This window comes from Pongo pygmaeus, chromosome 5, assembly GCF_028885625.2.
Source record: "Pongo pygmaeus isolate AG05252 chromosome 5, NHGRI_mPonPyg2-v2.0_pri, whole genome shotgun sequence".
Classification (NCBI taxonomy): domain Eukaryota; kingdom Metazoa; phylum Chordata; class Mammalia; order Primates; family Hominidae; genus Pongo; species Pongo pygmaeus.
Window position 1 is genome coordinate 106,665,238 of NC_072378.2, and position 14,390 is coordinate 106,679,627.

General features: G+C 42.7%; 1 long non-coding RNA gene and 1 other non-coding gene across 2 annotated transcripts in view; both read right to left on the minus strand.

Moving 5' to 3' along the window:
• Window positions 1-5,476: 5,476 nt before the first annotated feature.
• Window positions 5,477-5,583, minus strand: LOC129039683 (U6 spliceosomal RNA). The gene has a single exon (XR_008503403.1). It is a non-coding gene; the product is annotated as a U6 spliceosomal RNA (small nuclear RNA).
• A 4,957-nt stretch (window positions 5,584-10,540) lies between these two features.
• LOC129037808 (uncharacterized) overlaps window positions 10,541-14,390 on the minus strand; it is a 43,506-nt gene continuing 39,656 nt past the window's right edge. The window contains exon 3 of the long non-coding RNA XR_008502995.1: window positions 10,541-13,794. This is a non-coding gene — a long non-coding RNA (uncharacterized LOC129037808). The remainder of the gene's footprint in view (window positions 13,795-14,390) is intronic.

Genomic DNA, 14,390 nt, shown 5'->3' on the forward strand with positions numbered 1-14,390 from the left:
AGCCCATGAAGAGTGGGTAAATGTGGAGATGTGTATTATTCTAGCCCTTCCAACACAGTTTCTCCAGACACGCCTTCCCGGGGCCAGTTCAGAGCAGGCTGGATGGACAGTGTGGTGTCTACCCTTGATGTGTAGTCTAACTTACTCAGTGATGCTTCCTGCTGCCTATAGCCGGTGGTGTTCCAAGGTGAGAAGGTGGGAGGGGAGCCAGATGCATAGTTTGCTATGGGTGCAGACAGTAGAGGTTTATAAGCAATAATAAAACCAAATAAAAGGTAATTCACTTTTTACGAAAAGCCTATGAACTGGCAATTGCCCACAAATGGGCAATTCTACATAATGGCTGTGATAAAACACCTTCCTCACAAAGTGGTTTTTGGGTTTAAATTCTAAACAATTTCTGTGAGTTTTAATTAAATACATCTAAGCTTCAAATTAGCAAATTGTATTACTTATCCATTGACATGCATTGTTCTCTATATGAAAGTGAATTTTGGAACTCCCTGTTAGTCATACTGTCTCCTAATACACACAGACTCACCTGCACAGTCTCAGTGGCACCAGGATAAGCCCAGAAAGGTCAGAGTTTCCACCAAGGCAGTTGTTTGTCCACCTCCTGGGTACTATATATGTCTGCCTTTACATAACGCATTTGAAACAAAGAGAAAACAATGATTGTAAAGATAAAGAAATAGAACTTCAGTTGCTTCAATACTGCCGTTCCACGTAACCACTTGTAGTTTTTATTTGTATTTTTAAAAATGTAGTAGTGAAACAGAGCATGCACTTCAAGGTATGGTATTTTTTAAACTTTTTTAGAATGGAGGTGAAATTTATAGAACATAAAAATAACAATTTTAAATTGTACATTCCGTGGCATTTAGTAAATTCACAATGTTGTACAACCATCACCTCTGTCTAGTTCCAAAACTTTTCATCATTCCCAAAGGAGATTCCATGCCCATTATGCAGTCACTCCCTGTTCACCCCCATTTTTGGTTGCAAGTACAAACTTTAGTTCACACATGAAATTTTTTACTAATTTTTAAATGCATATATATATTTTGTTTGTTTGTTTGTTTGTTTTTGAGATGGTGCTTCTTTCTTGTTGCCCAGGCTGGAGTGCAATGGTGCGATCTCAGCTCACTGCAACCTCCGCCTCCCAGGTTCCAGAGATTCTCGTGCCTCAGCCTCCTGAGTAACTGGGATTACAGGTGCCCACTACCACGCCCGGCTAATCTTTTTGTATTTTTAGTAGAGACGGGTTTCACCATGTTGGCCAGGCTGGTCTTGAACTCCTGACATCAGGTGATCTGCCCACCTCACATTCCCAAAGTGCTGGGATTACAGGTGTGAGCCACCACGCCCAGCCATAATATATTTTTAGTTTGAAATTTTCTTTATTATTATTTGTTATAAACTGTAATTTTATCATCTCATACTACAACAAACATGTAGGTATAAGTCTTCCCTGTTTTCCAAAGTCGTATTAGTGTTATAAAATATTTCATCTATTTCTTTTTATTTTACTATAATATTTATTTCACTTCTTTTTTCTTTTTTTCTGGTGTAACAGTGTATATGAAGTTCAATTTTTAAAATTTACTGACTTTTTTTCCTGGACATTGTTATTATCTATTCCATTTTTATGATTATTACTGAAGATAATTTTGTTGTACAGATGAAGATTGATAAAAATGAATTCATTCTGGGCATCATACAAGCCAGATACACGCTGACCATAGCTGCAGAAATGTAGCTCGGTCCCTGTTTGATCATCAGTCCTTTCATTGCTGTTTCTGCTCTGCAGTTGGGGTCACATACCTTGCTCACTCCTCCTACTCTTTAGTCATGCATGGGGAGTGTAGAGGAGGAAAAACTTTTTTCCTCTTCCTCCTGGGTTCTCCAGCTGGGGGCCTGCAAATGAGACTGACAAAAGGCAGTCTAAAAAACAAGAGAAAAACCGAGTTTATTAACATATGCAATGCACATACTCACAGAAAAACTCAGTGATGAGCAAGTCAAAGGGATGGTTAGAGGTTGGGGCTTATATAACATCTTAACAAAGAACAATAAATTTGTAGAGAAGTGATGAGAAAAAGGAAAGGATTTTAGGCTTCCAAGGTGCTGTGGTTTCAATGTCCTTTCCAAGATTCACATTGAAATTTATTGCAGGGCCAGGCATGGTGGCTCATGCCTGTAATCCCGCACTTTGAGAGGCTGAGGTGGGAGGATCACTTGAGCCCAGGAGTTCAAGACCAGCCTAGGCAACATAGTAAGACCCCATCTCTAAAAATAATTTATTGCAGGAGGTGGAGCTTTTAAGGAGTGATTAAGTCATGAAAGTTTGGCCCTCATGAATGGATTAATGCTGTTATCACAGAGTAGGTTAGTTACTGAGAGTGGGTTCCTGATAAAAAGGAAGAGTTTGGCCAGATTTCCTCTGTCTCTGTTTCATGGACTCACTTCCACCTTCCTCTCTTTAACCATGGAATGAGCTTTGACAGATGCAGGTGCCATGCCCTTGGACTTCCTAGCCTCCAGAACTATCAGCCAAATAAATCTCTTTTCTTTATAAATTATGCAATCTGTGGCTTATGTTATAGCAGCAGGCAACAGACTAAGACACAAGGGCAGAAAACTGTGGGAAGATAAATATATGAGAGAAACTAATAGAAAGTCAGGATTGTCTTACTAAGGTTTGTGGTATAGATTCCCCTCATGCTGTCACTGGGCTAATAAAAAAAAAAAGTCTGGTGATTAAGCATCTAAACCTACTTCTAGGCAAATGGTGGAGGAAGGAGAGGAGAGTGTTTTTTTGGTGTCCACTGTTTTCAATTGTCTTCAGCTTCAAATAATCTTTATGCCAAAGTGCAAATTTTAGGGTGGCATATTCTGATCCCCTACAGTAGCCATCTCTAGAGCTAGCTCCACTCAGGAGAGACTGATGCTCCTTTAGCTTCTTCCTCTTCTCTGAGTCCCTTACTTCATAGGGAAGCCCAGTGTTTCCAGCTTTCACTGCCCCTCATTAGAAATAGGTTGGAGATCCCCTCCCGAAAAACTGGCTGGGGCAGGTGAACTCAGCACATGCCCTGGGGGCACAGTTCACAGAGTGGAGCAAGCCCCAGCACATCCAGAAGATTTCATGGAGCTTCCTTTTTCAAACACTCTCCTTAGGAGACAGGCATGTCTAAAAATAAATAAACAAACCAGGAAGTATTGCAAAATATTTTCTCTCAACAAGTATAACTGAATGATCTTGCCTTGCCAGAGGCGTGAGGACTTCCTAACCTTATCTCTATGGATCTGGCATGTTTACACCCGGCAGCCCTTAGCCTTAGTGACGGGAGATTATTTGAGCCAGTTTGGCGATCTGGGTGCCCATTATTTGAGGACTATTTTTTTAAGCTTAGGTATATGTTTTATTATTAAAGAGAATGCTGAGATAGTATCATCAATTATCTATCCCAATGAGCCCAAGAGGTGTGATAACCAAACGGGCTTAAAAGCTTTCATCTTCTCACTCTGCATATAACATTGCCGAGAACCTCCCCATAAATGGAGGCTAATCTACAGAGAGGCTGATAAAGCTTCAACTTTGGGGCTCCTCACCTGTACAAGCTTCTTCCAAAGCTCCATACCTAATTGTGTATTCATAATTTGTGTTCTTTTTCTTAAACAGGTCTGAGGGGAAAAAGAGCCAAGCTGTTTTTCTCCTCCTATGCTCTCACAACATAGAACGTTTCTTTGATGAGATATTTCCCCACATACCAAGCAATTCTCCAGCAGACACCAGCTGGGTGTCCTCTAATTCAGTTTAATTCTGACACTGTCTACCTGGTGATAGTATCAGATCCCACTGGTTAAGGGCTCAGTCCCACAAGTTTGCCCCTACCCCCAACTTCAGATGCCCATCACAAGCCCCAGGTTGTGACCTGTGCTTCTGACCACCAGCTATAAATTGGGGTTCCCACAACTCCCTCCTTGGGGTTGATTTATTTGCCAGAGTGGCAAACAGAATTCAGGGAAACACTTTACTTATGTTTATCCATTTATTATAAAGGATATCATGAAGGATACAGATGAACAGTCAGATGGAGGAGACACACAGGGCAAGGTATGTGGGGAGGGGCACAAAGTTCCCATGCCCTTTCTGAGCATGCCCTCCAGGTACCTCCACATGTTTTGTAATCCAAAAGCTCATCCAAGCCCTGTCCTTTTGTTTTTTTTTTCATGGAGGCATCATTATATGGACATAACTGAGTAAATCATTGGCCATCGGTGATCACCTGAACTTTCAGTCCCTCTCCCCAACCTAGACATTGGGGGCTGGAGCTGAAAGTCCCAATTCCCTAATCATGCCTTGGTCTTTTGGTGACCAGCTTCCATCCCAAAGCTATCTAGGAGCTCCCAGCCACCAGTCATCTCATCTGCTTACAAAAAGACACTTATCCCTTTAGAGATTCCAAAGGTTTTAGGAGCCAGGTGTCAGGAACCAGTGGCAGAAACCAAATATGTATTATTTATTATATCATAATATCATAACAGAGTTCCCCAAATTATATAAACTTCAAGCCCCACAAATCCTGGATTGACCCCTGCTTCTACATATCCCTTTAATGGACCTGTGTGAAAATTTCTAAGGGACCTATGCCCCTGAATAGACACTTAATTTGATCAGCTAATGCCAGATCATTCTCCAACCTGTGCTCTCACGAGCAGCAGGAAAATCTTATTCCCACACCTCTGCCAGCATTGGCATTCTCAAGCTCTCTACATTCTCTAGGCTAATAGCTATGTAATAGCCTTACAGCCTTATACAGCCTTGAGTTATTGTAAATTGTCTGAATATGTCACCCATTTTTCTTTTGGGGTGTTATCCAGAGTTCTTTGTATATTCTAGATATTCATCCCCTTTGCCACTTTTAGACCTCATAATCTCTTCCCAAACTGTCACCATCTCTTCAGTTCAACTGCGATGTCATTTGTTCACAGAAATCCTTAATTTTGGTGTAATCCGATCTATCAATTTTCCTTGTGGCTTGCACTTTCGAAGTCTTGTTTAAGGATTTCTTTACCCCTTCCAGGTTGCAATGCTTTTCTCCTGTTAACTTTATGATCTTATCTTTCACCTTTAGGTCTCTTGTCTGTTGGAGATCTCCTTTGTATGTGGGGTTAGATATGGATCCTACTTTAATTTTCTCTATCCTTTCTTTCTCTGCCTATTTTTCCATCACCATCTACTAAACAGTCCATCCACCCTCTAATTAAACTGTGGCGCCAACTCGACATTGTATGAAATTCACAGGTAAATGCAGAGCTACCTGTGAACCGTCTATTCCACTCCACTCCCACACTCAAAACAACTTTGTAGGGTGTCTTGCTATCTGGTGGGCAATTTCCCCTCTTTATTCTACCATTTGATTTAGCTCCCTGTGGAACTTATTTTTTCCTATACATTTTATTTATTTATTTTTAAAATATGGAATGCTTCACAAATTTGCGTGCCATTTTTGCACAGAGGCCATGCTAATCTTCTCCGTATCATTCCAATTTTAGTATAGGTGCTACCACAGTGAGAACTCCTATACATTTTAGAATAAATACATCAAGTATCTATAAAAAAATTACAACTAGGATTTTAACTGGGATTGCACTAGATTTATAAGTTAATTTGGGGATATTTGACATCTTTATAATTTAAGTCATGTCATCTAAGACCTGGCATGTCTGAGGGGAGAGAATTGTGAGAAGAGATTAAAATAGATATTAATGAATGCCTTGGAGAGGGTCCCAAGTCCTGTCCTTATCATTGGCCTTGCTTGAGTTTGGGGGCTGGGCAATAAAAACCCATTTTAGTCAAAGAAGAACTGGGTGCAGAGGGAACTATGCGTCGCTTCCCTGGGTGTGAAACAGAGGCTCTGCAAGTGTGTAAGAGAAGCCCCCATCTGGCAAGGACTGAGTGAGAGGCCAAGGAAGTCAGTGTCTCAGAAGCCCCCCCAATACCCAGCAGGGGGAAGAAAAAGCAGCCAAGCGTGCCCAAGCACCACAAGCTTGCAGAGCCAAAGGAACCTGGGAATATGTGGGCCTGGTGACGTGAGGCCATGGTGGATTTGGGCACAAGTGGTAGATGCCAGCGCATGACTAAGAGGACAAGATGTGCCAAGTTTCGGCTGAGTCAATGCCAATGGAAGGCAGAGAATAGTGTGAGCCAGAAACTCCCTCTCACCAGCGCCTGGGTGCTGCAGTGCCCTCGCTCTCTGCACAGGAACTGTGACAGCCTTCAGGGAGAAGACGCCCTAGGAGGAGGAGAAAGATCCAGAAATTGACTATTGATTCAAGGAGTCGTGAGTTTTAAAGCAAAAGTTATCTTGAATTGATAGGTTCAGTTTTGTGGAAATAAATAGTCACAGTTTATTTTTACCCCTGAGATACTGAACTATGGTGGTTATATAAATTTCATATCCACTATACAACTTTTAGTTTCTGCAGACTGGATTTCAGTAGTAGAATAAAATCTGTTGAGGAGGGACTTAGAGAATTAAATAAATATGACATAACTATAGGAAGGCAGGAAGAAATTGAGGCATAGGCCGGGCACAGTGGCTCACACCTGTAATCCCAGAACTTTGGGAGGCTGAGGCAAGAAAATGGCTTGAACTCAGGAGGTAGAGATTGCAGTGAGCTGAGATTGTGCCACTGCACTCCAGCCTGGGTGACAGAGCGAGACTCTGTCTCAAAAAAAAAAATTAAAAAAAAAAAAAGAAAGAAATTGAGGCTTAAAGAAACCAAAGGCTTTGCTTCTCATAAAAGTGAATTAATGGCAGACAAATGTGGACGATTTTATCATTTCCAGGCCTCACTGTTTCTAAACTTAAACAAATACTTTGAGGGGATTCTGGAATAATCCTCCTGAGACCACAGCCCTACTCACAGAGCTCTTCTAGGTTGTGGAAGCTGACCAGCAGAAGGGGGAGCACTTCAGTGTGGCCACCACTCTCCAGAGTAAAGTCATTGCCACACAAGAAGTGTCCAGAGCACAGAGGCTGGCTGGGTGTCCTGCTGTTGCCTGGTGATGCCCTGTCTCAAACAGAATGTGCAGCCCCTCGGGAGGTCAGGCATCCTGCAGCTGGTCTGGGAAGACCCCTGGTCCAGTGGGAAGAGATGGATGTGGCTTTTATTTTAAGAGATGGGGTCTTGCTATGTTGCCCAGGCTGGTCTTAAACTCCTGGACCTCCAAAAGCATTGGGATTACAGGTGTGAGCCATAGCACCTAGCCTTGTGTGGCTTTTAAATATCCCTTGTTTATGGACTAAAATGTTCTCTAATGAAAGGTAGATACTGCTTCTAAGATGCACTCTATTTTAGTTCTGGCATTGGAGGAGTTTGGAGTGTTTTCTGTGTACAACCCTCCCTGTACCTCTAGCACAAACAGACAATGAGACCCTCTCTCCTACCCCTCACCAACTCTAGGGAACCCAGAGGAGTGGAGGCAGGCCACTTCTCCTCTGAGGAAAGCCTCCTCCAAACCATACAGTCTTTGGGCATCAGCTGCTGCCCCTGCTGTATTGGCCAAGGGGACCCCATCTTGTAATGGCCTTTGGTTGTAGAGTCCAGGCAGATCTCGCCTTCCAACCCAGTCTTCTCTGAATTTGCTGGCCAGCCATCATCATCTTCTTCTCTCCTTTAAAATGGAGGCTCAGGAACTTTGACTCTTTGTCCTTACCATTTGTAGGGGTCTGTCACAGAGCTGGCTCCAGGGTATTCTGTCCAGGCCCCTTGGCCACCATTGCTCTGCTGCTCTGGTACCATGGGGGACATGAAGCTTCACTAGGGCTCACAGTCACTCCAGAACTCACCTTGGGAAGGGAGACCCTAGTCTTTCCACCCTGGGAGCCCCCCATGTTGACCTGAGGCATCTATTCTACAGCCTGTTCCCCCAGCACTCAGCTAGGGTAGGAAGCAGGGACCCCAAACCTGGGTCCATGTTCTCATCCTCTGATTTGATACAGCTCACAAGGCAAGGATGGTTTTTACATTTTTAAATGGCTGAAAAGAAGAATAATAGTTTGGGACACATGAAAATTATATAAAATTCAAATTTCTGCACCTGTAAACTTTTATTGGAACATAGTCATACTCATTCCTTCACATATTGTCTATGACTGCTTTTGTGTGACCATAGCACAGTGGAGTACTTGCAGTGGAGACTATGGGGCCCACAAAACCTGAAATATTTACTGTTTGGCCCTTTGCAATAAAGATTTGTGGACCAACCCCTGGTCTAGGCTGAACTCTCCCTCTCCTGATAGCTGTGTATAGTCAAAGCTACTAGTGCTCCCAGAATGGTGGGGAAAAGCAGATGAGACAACTTCTGCCACCAGCCCAGCAGCTGCCAGAGTAGGGGCTGTGGCTTTTATCATTGTTCTTAGGACCAGTACATATTCCTCTGATGGTAAATAATTTTCAGTAACTCCAAGTTCAAAAGTTCTCTTCATAACCAAATTGATTTTTTATATATCTTTGGAAGAAAAGGTTACTACTACCTTGTAAATAAGTTACTTTTTTACAGTGTTATAAAAGAATGAATTGATGAAATAACTTCCAAGCAGGAAGATGTTCTTAAACCAGTTCTTGTTAATTTTTAGCTCAATCAGACAATTAGAACCACAAACTCAGGTATTAAAAACACTGAGGATGACCGGGTGTGGTGGCTCAAGCCTGTAATCCCAGCACTTTGGGAGGCTGAGGCGGGTGGATCACGAGGTCAGGAGCTCGAGACCATCCTGGCTGACATGGTGAAACCCCGTCTGTACTAAAAATACAAAAAAATTATCTGGGCATGGTGGCGGGCACCTGTAGTACCAGCTGAGGCAGGAGAGTGGCGTGAACCCGGGAGGCAGAGCTTGCAGTGAGCCGAGATTGCACCACTGCACTCCAGCCTGGGTGACAGAGCAAGACTCTATCTCAAAAAGCAAACAAACAAACAAAAACATTGAGGACTATCCATATATTAAAATAATTTTGAGTGTGTGTGTGTGGGTTGATCAGTTCAACAAACTGGATTGAGAATAGGAGAAGAGAGTTTATCCTCTTGAGGGAGATTTTGAATCTGATTATAGATTTGTATTGCTTAAAATTTGCAGTCCATCTCTAAACTCATGGACTAGGAAAAGGCTTGGGGGGACACTAGGAATGTAGCCATCTTTTGTTCAACTTTGAGAAAGCCAAACTGAAGACTTTACAACATAACAGTAAGTGTATGAACTTGTCTGTTCCTTTGGGCTTTCAAAAATTCGTTTATTCAACATTCATTTACTGAGAACTCATCACTTACCCTTACAATGCATTATATTAGAGGCAAAAAGCTACAAAGATATATGCCACCATCTCTGCACACAGAGAGAATCTAGTAAAGTGGGTGGGTTTTCTTGATTGTAAGGAGCAGACTCAGCTAGGTTAGCTCAGGAGGGAGATAAACGTGGAACATTAATGGAGTTGGTCTTCCACAGAAGGCAGGAAGAGGCATTGGAAGGGATAGGCCTCACTGCCCTGGGACTGAGGAGCCACTCTGGCTCCAGGAGACTCCAGGGCTCTGTGGCAGGAGTTAAGGGGCCGTGTCCACTGGCCTAGCTCAGTCTCCCCTGAGCTGCTTCTTTCCCTTGGCCTGAAACTCTTCTCTCCACCATCACTACAGCTTGCTCATAGTTTCAATATTTTGCAACCGGGGCTTCTTACAACCTATTGTAGCTCCAATTCTTATCTTTTCATTTCAAAGCATCCTACCAAGTCTTTTCTTTTTTTCTTGACCTTTCTTTGGTTAAATTTCCAAGGTAGAAATGGCGTTTAACCCAGCTTTTATGTATGCATCAGGTTATGAGAAAAGTTGCTGACCAACCTATCGATTGGCTGTCTTTTTGTTAGGTGTCAACCATGAACCAATCTGCTCTAGGGACAGGGTCATACAGGGCAAAGTATCCTCACTTAGAGCTGCTCCTCTGGGCAGTCCCTAGCAGGCTTAGTGGGAATGACAGACAATGTGAATAACTTGTTTACCATGGAAATAAATACATATAAAATTAGCTCTATGCTATGATAATACTATGAGTCAAATTCCTTGGGCCAACATAACTGCCCAGATGGTGGGGAAAGAAAATAAACCATAATCAGGTAGGATTAGAGCTGGGGGAAGCTCTTGTCAACAGGGCTTGCTCTTCCATGAGTAGCCAGGAGGGCAACACCCAGGGGAGTCAGCAGCTTCAGGCTGAGTATTGTATCCAAGGGGTTTCCTGGCAGTCAGCCTTCAGGAAGGCATTGTAAGAATTAAAGAAAGAGGAGAGAAACATGAAGGGTGGCTCAACAGTTAACAGGTTTATTTTAAACCTGGGAGGGACTTCTGACCGAGTTAGGTCAGAAGCCGCACTCTCTTGCAGACTAAGAGTTTTTAAAGATTCAGAGTGGGAGAGTTTATCAGAGGCTTGGACTGCTTCTGTGTCTCTTTGTTGTGCTTATCTGGGAGGGAGAGTTGTGTGTCTGTTCCCATACATCTTTCTGTAGCTGCAGGTATATCCCCCCAATCTGCCTTTAGCCTCCCTATCTTAGTGCACCTGAAAGGAAAGGAATGTGTTTATTAAGGCCCACTGTTTTACTGGGGCCCATTGTATGAGGGTAAAGTTTGGCAGTTACCCAAGAGACTTTCCTCCCACTTCCCTCTGTGCCCGTCTTATCTGTATTTTACTGTCTGCTCTTTCTGGCTGCTTGTAATGAGAAGACAAGTGATTTTCTTGAAATGCATGAGGCTAGAAAGGGAGCTGGAACTTAAAGTGTCAGTGTTTGTCTGAGATGATGGTGCTCCTGTCCTGTCAGGCATAGTTTAGGGTGATGAGTTCCCTGAGAGCCAGTGATTGGTTGTACCATACTGAGGGTAAGTTCCAGTCTGACAAGGAAGAGCAACCAAAGTTAGGTAGGATCTCCAAGTTGTGAAGCTCAGAGAAAACAACTAATGCCAGTGGGAAACTGGAGGGCTAAGCAGACACCAAAAATAGAGGCTCCGTCTTATAGAATGTGCATATTGTGTGGTGCGTGTATGTGCATGTGTGTGTAGGGGAAAACACTGATACAGCTCTAAGGACACATATCAGTCACAATAACACAAAAGATTCCTAGTGGTGCAAATAACTTGAGACCTTCACCTGCAACATGGCTAAGAGGCTACAGAAGACAGAAACTCAGAGGAGTGAGTGAGGATTCAGGGCAATTATCACAGACCACTCTTCAGCTGACCTTAACGTATGTATTTATCAGAAACAAAGGGAGGGAGGTGAGGAAACTCGGTCAGTAGAATCAAAATGTTCTGGCTCATCTGATATCTTCCCCCTTGGGCCTGAAATCACCTACATAGCTAAGGAGGTTGTAAGAGAACCCAGAAGGTAAATTACTCCCAGTTACATGCCACAAAGTGAGGTCCACGCGGGGAAGCCAGCTAGTAGACTGAATCTCCCCTGAGGGTTGGCAAGAACATGCAAAGAAAAGAACCCTGCAGGGCTAAGTCACCTCTTCTTCATTTTCAAGGAGCAGGGCGTCATGGGCCTTTTTCATCACTTTTCAAAAGTCTGAGCTGCTTCTGTTCCTTCCATTTGTTCACCATGAAAAAATTTACTTAGATGGTCACCCCAAGTGCTTTAACTGTCTTTATCTGGAGTCAACAGCAGAAGCTTGGCTAATTAACAAAATGATAAAAATCATAATGATAAATAATAAAAATGGCTTCTCATTGGTAAAATTAGTGATCAGTTAATTAACATGAAGGAAGTAAGAAATGGGCTTTTACTATTGAACCTAATGGTGTTCAAGACAAGTGGACTGGGGAAAGCATTAGGGACAGTCTCTAATCTTACGTAAGCTGGGTGTAAGACTTTGGCCAGCCCTTCACTTGTCACCTTTCTAAATGGCATAAGAAATATGATTCTGACCTTGTCCTGTGTTCAGCTGTGAATTCAGACAATTTGGTTACCTGGTGCAATTAAAATCTGGTCTTTAGAATACTGCCTTGTGACTCTTAAGAGGCCCTTTCATGTAGAGTGTGGACAAAGCACTGAAAAGGTCAGAGGGCTGGAAATTTGCCAAGCTTACAGAACCAGCTGCATGAACGATTTTGGATCTTCTTACTGATAAATATGTATGTGTGCCAGCATTTGGGCTGAGATCTGCTTTCATTATAATATGATAGGAAGTAGGGTTATGAGGAGATGAGGCTAATCAGATCCCACTACTTCTTGGCCAGGCTTGGGAACCTTAATGATGCAGAAAAGGGATTTCTATAGAGTCCAGGCAGCATTATTCATTTGTCCACTTGGCAAATGTTTCTCACATAACTTCTATATGTCAGGCATGTGCTCCTGTGTACCACACTGAGGGTACAGTGTTGCATAGGGCAGATGTGCTCCCCTCCCTCAAACAGCTTACAGACCAGGAGACAAGTGATCAAGCAAGTAATTACGACCAGTGGTGAGTAATATGGCAGTGAAATGCAGAGAAGCGGGGACACAGAGCAAACAGAATACCCATGGGTGGGAGGTTGACACAGTGCCTCCTTTCTGCTGAAAAAACTCAAGTGCTAGAACTTATCCATACACACTGGACAAATGCCTGAAGGCCACTGGTGGGCCTGACCCTATTATAGAATTTACAGCTCAAGGACATTTTGAAGTCCTATGGTCATCCTCTTCCCATCAGCTTGGGGTCACGTGGACACCTGGTCCCCTCCTATTTTTATTCCAGAGGGCACTGAGGTTGAAATACACAGGCTGCGGTTGGCAGATTTTATCCCTAGAGACCAAAGCATGAAGAGGCTCTGTGACTTGCCCAAGGGCATTTATTGAGTCAACAGTAGAAATGTGAAGAAAATTCCATCACCTGACACTGGGGCCAGCTCCCCTTCCCTTGACACATCATCTAAGGGGGAAAATAATCTTCTGAAGTATCAAATAACTCTGGTCTTTTGATGAGTGAGCAAGCTGGTAAGCAAATAATGAGAAAAGTGAGTGTTGAATTTCCCTTGACATAACCCTTTTGGAAAATGCAGCGGCAGATGCAAGAAGAATGTGACTTATATTATAATGAAAGCAAAAATATTTTCAAATAGATTCAGAGGGCTAATAAACAGAAGGGCTGGCTATGAGTGTCAGCCTAAAGGAGAGCAGAGAAAAAGATCCTGGAGTTCTCAGCCAGGCAAGATGACTGCTTACAATACACAGCTTTCATATAGGGAGTGAGTGTCCTTTTTCATCCTCTTAGTTATGGAAGGGAAAGGGAAAGGCACTCTTCAAACACAGATCACTTAAGAGTAGTCTCACTTGAGAAGCTAGTGACGTGTGCTGATAAAATGACAGGTACGAGATTCTTCTTGAGATGAGAAAACAATGCCTTTGGGGGTAGAGGATCTGTGAATCACTCCCTCTGTGCTGAAGAAAGGGACTCGAGAAGGCTGGCCTGAGTGCTGAGTCCACTGACCCCTCAGTCACACTAAATATCTATGAGAACCATGAAGGAATGGGCTTCTACATTTCAGATTGCAAATTCTGAAAAGAATGAAATTCCTTACAGAAATTTATCTTTATTTTCTATTGGGTAGAATTTCTTGAAGCTTCTTTAAAACTTGTGGTTTCCTTGGCCTTAAAGAGTGATAATAACTTTTCCCTCAGCATAATTCTGCCCCACCCTAAAACAGCACTGTGTCTGGTGCTTCTTGTTTGTCCCAATGGCAGCACCTAGGATTAGGTTTCTCCAGTCTTCCTGTAATAAAACAAAACAACATTGAAATGAGTTTCTATGATGGCTACTTTTATGTGTCAATATGACTGGGCCAAGGGTTTGCCCAGACAGCTGGTAAAACATTATTTCTGGGTGTGTCATGAGGGTGTTCAATTGGTAGCTGCATAAAGAACACGTGCCCTCACCAATGTGGGTGAGCACCATCTAATCCGTGGAGAACCCAAGTAGCGTCAAAAGGCAGAGGAAGGGTGAATGTGCTCTCTTCTTGAGCTGGGGCATCTATCTTCCGGCCTCAGACATCAGACCTATGTATATATATCAGGCCTATGTGTATATCTCTCTATATATCCTATATATAGATATAAGATATATATCTATATAAATCTATGGATCAATAGGATAGATCTATATATAGGATATATACATCTATATACCCTGTTCCTATATATAGGATCCAATATATAGATCTATATATCCTATTGCTTCTGTTTCTCTTAAGGGCACTAATACAGCTTCTTCAGAATCTTTCTGTTTAAAAGAGAAAAGGAGGATGGCTAGGCAAATATTTTCCTTTGACATTTAGTTAACTTGGAGGACTCTATTTACTGAAACATTTC